At 42.0% G+C, this 10,553-nt stretch overlaps 1 protein-coding gene across 2 annotated transcripts in view; it reads right to left on the minus strand.

Moving 5' to 3' along the window:
- LOC133131021 (E3 ubiquitin-protein ligase Arkadia-like) overlaps positions 1-8,018 on the minus strand; it is a 52,479-nt gene extending 44,461 nt beyond the window's left edge. For both annotated transcript variants that reach the window (XM_061246099.1, XM_061246098.1), the window contains exon 1: positions 7,602-8,018. The gene's annotated coding sequence lies outside the window, so the exon portion shown is untranslated. The remainder of the gene's footprint in view (positions 1-7,601) is intronic.
- Between the last annotated feature and the right edge of the window lie 2,535 nt (positions 8,019-10,553).

The raw sequence follows: 10,553 nt of genomic DNA on the forward strand, positions 1-10,553 counted from the left end.
GTTACAGAGGTGTTACCTCAGTGAAACCCTGGTAAAGAAGCAGGGGGGTTTCGTTACACAACAGCAGGTGTGTTCCTTTATGATCAGAGGCCTTGCCTTATTGGCCACACCTCTGCAGGCAGCTATGACAGCACAGACAGCATGCGCTTAACCTCTGAATCCTTCCTTAAATTACCTTCAAAGTGGTATACAATACATGCATACCGAAGGTCATTAGAACAACCACAGAACAGGCTGGATTAGGTACAATACACATCAAATCAGTTGTCCACAGCCATGAACTTAAAGTCTAGTACACATGGTAAATAGGCCAAGTCAGTATGTAATAAGGAATAAGTAATACTATAGTACCAAGATAAATACAAGCGCAAAAGTCCTAGATGAAAATGCTAAGTACAAGAGAGCCTAAACAAAGAGACTGGTGATACACAAGCTCAATTGATGAGGGCTCCCCGGCAGATAGCCTGCAAGTATTACACTTGTATTAACTTTTATAACCTTTGTCCGTATGTGAATAATTTACTAAATTGAGAAAGAAGTGAATCTTGATTTCAGCTCGTCTAGAACTGTGAACACACTGCTTTTGTGGGAGTGGATTCGGTCAAAGAGTCAAATCTCACTTTGAGTCAGCATGCAGTATGAGTCGAGTGACAGTGATGTTACCCAACTTTTCAGATGAAGACCTGAGTTCTGTGGACTGCTGTGTTGTGAATGAGTTACAGTAAGTGATTGGATTAGCCAAGGTAAGAAAGCAAAAAGATTTTTCACTGTTTAGCTAGTCGACTGCCTGGCTTGACTGCCAAGTCATAAGTGGTTTTCTCCATTTGCGGGGGTCGGCCAGTAGCGTAGTGGTTAAGGTAAAGGACTGGAACACCCAAGGTCGGTGGTTCTAATCCCGGTGTAGCCACAATAAGATCCGCACAGCTGTTGGGCCCTTGGGCAAGGCCCTTAACCCTGCTCTGCTCCAGGGGAGGATTGTCTCCTGCTTAGTTTAATCAACTGTACATCGCTCTGGATAAGAGCGTCTGCCAAATGCCAATAATGTAATGTAATGTAATGGGTTTGCCCCTGCCTGCTACAAATTCAGTGTGCATGAACGCAAGTATGCAGCAAAATTCCCTGGATGCTTTTGTGTTCTCAAGAGGATCAAAAAATCACAGCATGCTTTGAAGCACGCATCGAATGAGTTCTTCTCGGAGTTGTAGTTAATCTAGTTAACTCGGCCTATTTAAAGGGGATGCTTTGAGGCACATATTCACCTCGGTGCTTTTGTGTCCATTCTACCAAATTTGCCGGTACATGCATAGTATGAAGGGTATGTCTTATGGAATGCAGTATAATAGCTTTTGATAATGAAAACTAAAAATGCAGGATGCCTGTACGAAATGAAGCTAAGCTTGGCTTTTTGTGTGCCAATTCTATTGTTAACTGGTATTGCTTTCTCCCAAACAATACCATATTTGAGCTATCAAAAAGTTAGTAAGTAAACTAGTCTAACATTTTAACTAGCTAGGCTGAATAACTGGACAGTGCATATTTCTCATTCAAATTCAAATTGATGTGACAACAGGTGTCTCAGCTTTGCTGCTAAAATGTACATTTAAGCATGTTTGATCAGGAAGGTATTGGAAGGGAGATGTCAACAGCCCAGTGAATTCTCATCAGCTTAAAAGGAGGTAAACAGTACGATGAAAATGTGTGGTTATTTTGCCGTAGCAAATTACTCTAAGGGTAGCGAGCCATTATTCGTCCCTGGTGTGCAGCTAACTTGCTAACTCTAAAGTCCCGTCCACACAAAGAAAGATAACTATAACAATAACTTGCTAACTCTAAGGCCTGTCGACACCAAGAAAGCCAGCCCTGACTCCAGCCCTGACTCCAGCCCTGACTCCAGCCCTGACTCCAGCCCTGACTCCAGCCCTGACTCCAGCCCTGACTCCAGCCCTGACTCCAGCCCTGACTCCAGCCCTGACTCCAGCTCTGACTCCAGCCCTGACTCCAGCTCTGACTCCAGCTCTGACTCCAGCTCTGACTCCAGCTCTGACTCCAGCTCTGACTCCAGCTCTGACTCCAGCTCTGACTCCAGCTCTGACTGCAGAGCTGGGCTGCCTGTGGAAAGCGTCCATCACCTGTCCCTGTTCATTTCCAGGCATCTTCAGCCAAAATGTGGAGCAGCCGGGTTTAACATTCACAGCAACGGGGAGGGGAAAAGGGAGAGAAGAGCCGGGCCAGCTGGACCCCTGCAAGTGTCTGCCCAGGGGGCCTGTGTCTGCAGTCTTTGGCTCAATGCGCAGAATGTCCATCCCTGCCTGCCGGAGATGGAATACCAAAACTTTTCCATCAATTTCCTGGAAAACGATTAGAATTTACATTTTATGTCATCATGTACCAGGAGGTGTGTGTACGCCGATCAAATGTATGTCAATTATCTGTTCCCCTCCAATCAATATCCCTTCACGTAGAGGCATTCTCCCCCCCCCCCCTCAAAAATCCCTTACTGAAAGACTTGCTTCACTGGCGTATACGTCATATCACAGAAGCTAGCGTTGCTCTAACTTCTGTTTCAGCCTCTTGAAAAAGATAACCCGGGACTCAAATGCCCAAAAACACAACGGCCGGGATTTACAAACAACCGCCACTAGGTACCAACCGCCAGGTGTCAGGCTGGACCTATATTCACAACAACTGTGCCTTCAACCGACGGCAGGGCAAAATGGGAAGCATCAGACGCGCAGGAGCGGAATCTGGAGGCGCGGAGGAGAGAGGACACTGGTGAGGAGGAGAGCTGCTGAGAGAGCAGGCTTTAGGGAACAAAGGTGGGGGGTGACTGTAACTGTGCAACCAGCCGCCACCCCCCCCACCCCCGGGATGCTGTCAAGCAGGCGCCGGGGGGTGAAGCAGAGGCCCAGCCCGGGCTGCTGTGGGACTGCTCCCATGGAGCTCCCATGAGCCTCTGGGACATGGCGCGTACAACCATGGCTGCTTCTCAGCTTCTCTGGGAAAATACGAGCGCTAGCGTCATAGTATCCGCCGGCATCCAGGAAATGGATACAGAGTTCACGCGTGTGTGTGTGTGTGTGTGTGTGTGTGTGTGTGTGTGTGTGTGTGTGAGTGTGTGTGTGTGTGTGTGTGTGTGTGTGTCTGGGGGGGGGGGGGGGATGGTTTAATTCTGTCCCCGAGCACGATAGCCCCACACTCTCACAAAAATGGCCTAAAAACTTTACAAATGCTTGTCGCTGTGGTGGTACAATAGGTGCATAAATTTGTACTCCTAGCCAGCAATACTCATTTGTACCCAAAGAGAACGTTACTGTACTTTCAGGGTAGATTTGGGGAGCTTTGGTGAACAAAAATGTACCAGCACTGTAAATGTATTTCTGATAGTGCACTATGCAGTGAACTGCAGAGCGGAGTCGCTCAAGGTTCTTCCCCCTTGTTTACTGGCAGCAGTACACTGAGGCCGTGAAGGGGTTGTGGATTCCTGACAGCTCTCTCCTTTCGCTCTGCCTAACGGTCTTATTCACTCCTGCCATTCCCTGGCATACATTTAATCTTGTTCCCTGGCCAATGCACAATCTGTGTATTCCTGCATGACTGGAATAATTACTAAAATGTCCTTCTTTAAAGGTTAAATTGTACCGAAGCCTGTCGGACAAAATCACGCTGACAAAGATTCATACACACAGACAGACACACTTGTTACTTAAACCAAATCATATCAAGACAATAGACCTACGTTCAAGCTTTACAGGACATCCATATTCACACACTTTTGTTATCTGATTATATCACAAAAATGACAGCCTCAAAATTTACATGCCTCAAATAAAAACCTATGTTTCATATTTCATCCTACTGCCACAAGAGCATAAAATCTGACAGACTATAGCATACTGGCTCAATGTAATACTCTCATGACAGCACTTTTTCTAAATGTATGGATGATAGGATGCGCAAAGCTTGCAGAATTAATCCTATTCGGAAACAAGCAAAGTACACTGTCATGCAGACTGGGAGTGACACATGACAATGCACCACAAAACAAAAAGGCTTCATAAAAAACCTTATAAAAACAGAGTTTGGCCTTAAAAACCTGGCTGTCTGTGATTCCTAGTAACACACACACCCATTTCCTTAACAGCCTTTTGAATACAAAGTGCTTAAGAGGTTCTTGAATGCTGGCTCAATTGTAAAACCTAAAAGTTGCAGAATTTATTTTACAAGTGAAAATCCAAATCAGTTAGCAAGGTTCCTGATTATGGGCCTATTAGCTTTATATTAAGGCAAAATGAACAGGAAGATGGCAAAAGGTTAAGAAGCTGATGAAAGCCAACTGCCAGTAACAAGAATAAACTGTTTCATTGGTTCTGCCCACCAGACTAGAACATCAGACTACTTTTACTAATCAGATTTTTGAGAAGGGTCATGCCAAGAGGCATTTGAGGGAATAGTTTTTGGGGGCAGCATTACTTCTATGAGTAACATGTTTTTGAAAGATAGTGAGGTGTGCATCCAAGATAAAGAACAGACAAGGGCAAGGAAAATAACTTCTGGATTACAGCTATAAAGCTTTTTGTAGTGTATTTTAGGTCAGCAGGGACATATGAGTGTGGGGGAAAGACTTTTGACAGAAAGATAATTATGTGTTCTGTCCCTTGCTCCCTTATTCTGGTGTGCATGCAATGAAAAAATATTTTGCAATGTTCTGCTGTTGACGCACATATCACTCTTTGCAAAGGCAGCAATGCTGACCTCGGCATAGGCCATACTGCTGCCAGGTTGGGACTTGGGAGGGTTTTGGTCCAGAACATTTCCTGCTGCTTCAAAGAACAAAAGTTAATGCTCTGGAAGACCATTCAGTCTGGAAACTCACAAAACAAGATATGCCCTACCATAAAAAAAAATGGGCTAAACAAATTCATAGCTTACTGTAACATGAATCCCACGTCTACCACCTAAATAAACCACTCCCATTGAGAATGAAGTGTTGTGAGGCCATCGTCACGGAAGAGACTATATACACAGGCACCTTGTCACATCCAAAAACTAGCCACTGCAGTGCACCCATTTTTTGTCATTAACAAAGCAGTCAAACAGAATCAAGATGATCTACAAAGAATTGGCCAGTAAAGCTGCTCTTGATTGCATTATAGAAATGTTCAAAAAGGAACTGACTGAGAAGACAAATCGTAAAACATGAATATTAACTTTATCATTATTCTACAGCTGTACGACACCATCCCGCATTTTGGCATTCCTCTGGTTCCAGGGTGTTGCCATAGTTACAGGGAATGTGTATGAATACACAACGGATTCTATTTCTGGCTTTTAGCTTTCCAGTCCATCAGTCAGTTATCTTTCCATAATATTTTAACCAGCGATTCTGAAATTATTGCAGTTAATTCCAGTAATTCGCTTGAGTGACTCCCAGTTTATACATTTAGAGAATTTAGGCTATATTGCCTAAATTGTATTTAACCGTTGGTGGTGCTGTGCGATATTATCAATGGAACATGCCAAGAAGTGTAACAAATGGAGCTAACAGTTAACAACATTACCTGTATTCATGAAAATGCATTAAGTGTCGTTAGATTAATAGTTTATATTTTGAAGAACACACCTAGTGTTACAAGACGTTCCTTACTTTCAAAACAAAATTGCAAAACATTTATTCAGATCCAGCAGTGATAGGCCTACTAGTGGCTTTTCCAGACACAATCTAGCTAAAGGATTAATACACGACAGATTACTGTAATGTGATTTAGCTAGACAAATTAGAACAGTTGTGACAAAGAGGAAAAGGTTTAACGGAAGCAACAAAAAACATATTTTCAAAGCCAGTCCCAATAAACTGTCGGCCACATATATTTGCTCTTTTTAACTAACGTTAACGTTATCGGTAACTCGGAAATTGTCTTGAGAAAAGCAAACCATCCCTTTGATGAATTTGAGAGAAGAATTACTAAGAATAACTTACGAAAGCACTAAATAAGAACAATTACAGGCCAGGGTAGCTAACTGCCTACGAGCCATACAGACAGAACGACACAAAAGGAGCGATGTTACGTTATTTTGACACTCGTTTGATAGACGTGTGGGACATACACAGAGCCTGCTAGTTATCTCAAGCCTTGGCTTGGATTTGAATTTCATATTCTGAACGCCCGTATAAGAATATGAAATGTGAAATATTGACAATGTTGCGTTCCAAACAGAGGTAAGCTAGCTACGGCAGACCACATTTGAAATAAAGTACATCTGTAAATAACTTGAGTAAAATTGCATCGAGCCAGCTAGCTAGACCTTGCTGAAAACAAAGCCACAAATGTGCGCATCCAGCTCGTAAGGTAGATTGTTTATCCAGTTAGCAAGGTAGCTGGCCAGCCAGCTAGCTAGCCAACTTACATATTTCAAATGACTTGCTAGCGGGACATCCAGTGGTTCGAACTGTGTTAGCTAGCTAGCTACTGGCCATTGTGTTAGCTAGCTAGCTAGCATCAAGGTTCACTAACGTTGCATTTTCCATAAAGCTATCGTTCACTCCCTGGCTAGCTATCGTAAGCTAGAGCTGAAGGGTACGTCCATCTTTTGACATCAGACCTCGATCCGACCAGATCTCTTTTGAGTTTGACATCTGTGTACTTAGCCTAGCAGGCTTGTGGATGGAACTTAACGTTAGTAAACTAGTCTAACAACTAAGTTATCGGGACTAGCTAACATTGTTCACATAGCCTACTCAGGTTAACCAGCTAGCTATCCAAATTATCCTGTAGCTAGCAAGCAACCTCGGTAGCTAACCAGTTGTTAGAATATATGAACGCCCGAGCAGCAAAACAAAAAACAACCTGCTCAGGCATGACAACCAATCTGTCAATCCACTAGCAAACGTCAACGTTACCCCGCAGGCTAGTTAGCTAGTACGCTTGGTTGTCTTCAATTGAGCAGTCTAGCTAGCCGAGCAAGATGGCTAACGTTAAAGGTCTAATGAAACGATGTTTGTTAGCGTACTAGTTACTCCGCTTGGGATATTATAGCTCGTTTGACTGATAAAGGCGGCGATACATACATCACCATAATAAACAACTTAGCGAACCAAACTTAGCTAGCTAGCTATCTAACGAATGTAGGCTATCACAATTTGCTAGCAAACTTACTAGCTGACTAACGTTAGCATTAACAGCTAGCATAGCTGGCGATCATACCGATACAGCACTAGCTAACTGCTAACTAAGGCTCGTTGCGATTCAGATAGCAGAAACGTTAACTAGCCAACGTTAACCCCCTGCACTAGCTAACTAACTAGCAAATAAGATTATTCTTAAACGGTATAAGGTCTAACGTCAGATACAGAGCTGTTTTCACTTTTTAAGAAGCATAATTATAATTTGCTAGCTGCCAAGGCTTCTGCTAGACTCGCCCTCCCCCTTCACCATCCTCGAGCTGTATGTTAAGTGAAAGAAGTCAGATGAATAGCAAACAGATCTGAAATACCAATGTATCCAGCTGGACACTATGGAGACATATGAAAACAATGATTAGGCGAGTAATCTGTTAGAAAAAAGAAAAGTAGCAAGCGATAGCTAGATACACTGTAAACTTACCACTAAAGGTCAGACAGGATAATGTCCCACTGCAATCACTATCGATGAGCCGAAATAGGGCCACAAAGTAGTGTTACGAACAAACGTCAGCAGCCAGGTTGTGAAACTGACAATACAATGCCAAGGCCCGATACAAACGTCACGGTGAATGGATATAGGCAAGGGCTTTAAGATAAGTTCTAATTTTCTCTTGATTACAGCGATCGACTCATATAATTACGCTTTACAGAGAAGACGTCATATATTTCCTAAGCTAAATCATTTTCGTTTGCCACTGGGGCCCACTATGAAGTCCCCATTTCTGCCTCATCCAGACGTCCGTTTCTGCTTAAACAGGCAGGCTGCCTTCTCTCAATGCTGGCGCTCGGCTTGATCTGTTTTCCGCAAATCCCCAGAGCTTTGCTGCTGAGAGAAGTGTTTTACGACACTTGCCGACGCTTGTGGGTACTTGACGACTTTTATTGTCAGGCTCTACTAACATGGCATATTGTGCCCACTAGCGGATAGAAATTGTTATAATTGTTCTTGGATTTAAAAAAATCTTAAAGTGGCTGGATTTTAAATTATCACAGATGATGTATCCAGTACACATCCGTCAAATATCTATTAAGGCCCTGCACCACCATACCGTAATATAGGTCATGCAACAAATTTCTTCATAAAAAATCTCAAAATACAAATCTCATGAAACTATGGGAGACAGGCAATGAGAAATTATTGATGTCATCAAGGAAAAAACATTAGATAATGATAATAATAACTAATATTAACAATTCCAATTCCAATGATCAGGTCGGCCCTAGTTCTTATCTGTGTTGTTCTGGTAGCAGTTGAAATTGTTCTTCCTTCTAGAGTCTTTCAGCACTCTTGTGTATGCACTTTGCACTTTGTTGCACGTCGCTCTGGATAAGAGCATCTGCCAAATGCCATTCATGTAATGTAACAATAATAATAATAATAATAATAATAATAATAATATATCAAGCTGTAATGGTCTCAAAGATAGCGAGTGATAGTAGTGCCATTGAAATGTTGAAAGATACAAGGCTTGCTTGGGCAAAAAATGATGACTCATTTAGCCATGAATGTTTCAGGAGTAAAAACAATATGGTAGGTTTTTTAGATGACGTAGCGCAAAGGAGCTAGTTTTATAGGATGATCAGTTTTTCTTTGGGTTGTGAATTTACTGATTAGCTCTTACACATCATTTAATCTATACTGCTGTCAATGCTGAGACATTTTTATCCTCAGTTAACTTGATGTCTGTCCTAAGCTATTTCCTCTGTTCAGAATAACCTAATTAACTTGATGTTAAGTCAGGGACTGTCCAAATTAGAGCTTGCTGTGAGGGGTCAAAGTGACCACACAACTAGCGCTCTTCATCCATTTGTGCTTGAAGTTTGACCAGGGAGCAAATGTGTAGCTGTGCACGATCACGTAATCGACGTGAATAGCCACCCACTTCATAATTAGTATGTAGTTAAATAAGAAAAAAACATTCACTGTATGGGAATAAACGCGTGCGTCAACCATCGACAAATGAACTTTGACGTGACTCGATGGCAACAGTGGAGCCACTGTCATTAAAGGTACAATAGGGAAGATTTTTGGTTAAAACATCGTTTCAAGACCATTGTAAATCCCTTCCTATAATTGAAAAAGGCTCACTGACATGACTAACATGTTGGCTCACCCTCTGCCTGTGTTTATAGTCCTTCAATTCGGGTTTCAAAGTGTACATTTGTCGGGTGTCACTCTGTCTGTATCAAAACATTGTACCGCTGTACAACAATTCAAGCTCATTGGTTGAAAATTGGTTCTAACTGCCACAGCCAATGGCTTGGGGGCTTTTTCGGATTGTTCATGTAGCTGCCCAAATTGCACCCTAGACAAGCCATCACTGAAACTATACTATTGCTTGTTATCTAAGTGAAGACTACATATCTAGTTATAAAACAATACCAGTTTGTTATGGGTAGCAACAAGCGAATTAGCTATAGTTAGCTTGACGAATTTACAAATATCGACTTACGATAAAATATAGGCAATACGAACATAGTAGCAATTGCACAAGCGTTGTGCTTCAGATGGATATTTGTACATTCGGGAAGCTAACTAGTAATAGCTCAATTTGCTTGTTGTTCCTGATACCAAACTGGTATTGTTTTCTAACGAGATAAGCAATAGTATACAGAGTTTCAGTGATCACTTGTCTGGAGTGCAATTCGGGCAGCTACACGATACTTTTATCTCTTTACGTGTTAAACCTTCCATGTTTAGCTAAACCTTTATTTCTGTCAAACTGTAAGTTACAGTTGCATCGTTTGTGGTAGACTAATATTTCTTAGTTATGTAGTCAGCTAGTTACGTAGACAAATAACTTGCTTGCTCACAATATAGTTCGTAAGCTAAAGTGAAAACTTCAAAAAGACAAAAAATATAAATAGTGTTGTGTAGCACACCAAAGTCAAGATTTCACAAAGTCACCTGTTCCGCAAACATTTTCTTACTAGAACACAACTAAAAGACAGCAGGCTCTTTTGCGTGTGTCACAGTCAGCTTTCCAAAACAGTGCACGAGAACACTGAACTATATAATAACGCTTTATATTACACGTTATATTCATAGACTGTGGGAAGCATAAACAGTGTTGTGGTTTAAGATTGCTTGTTGTTGCAATTCCTCTCTTGACCGTTAGGAGTTCGAAATTACCTATTGTACCTTAAATTGAAATGGATTCCTTCCCTCAGCGTCCGATGTCTGATGGCGATGGCTGCAGTGGAGCCGTGCCATAGGATGAAAATTAGTTAGTGTTTGGAATAATAAAATTGTTTACAATTTAAGCAATATTAATGGTTCCATGCCATTTAGAACGCTTATACTTAACTCTGCCAGCCCAAGCTGCAAACAGAGATATGTAAAGTGTTGGCTTGTGGACTGCTTAAAGTTGTA

Source organism: Conger conger, chromosome 6, assembly GCF_963514075.1.
Source record: "Conger conger chromosome 6, fConCon1.1, whole genome shotgun sequence".
Classification (NCBI taxonomy): Eukaryota; Metazoa; Chordata; class Actinopteri; order Anguilliformes; family Congridae; genus Conger; species Conger conger.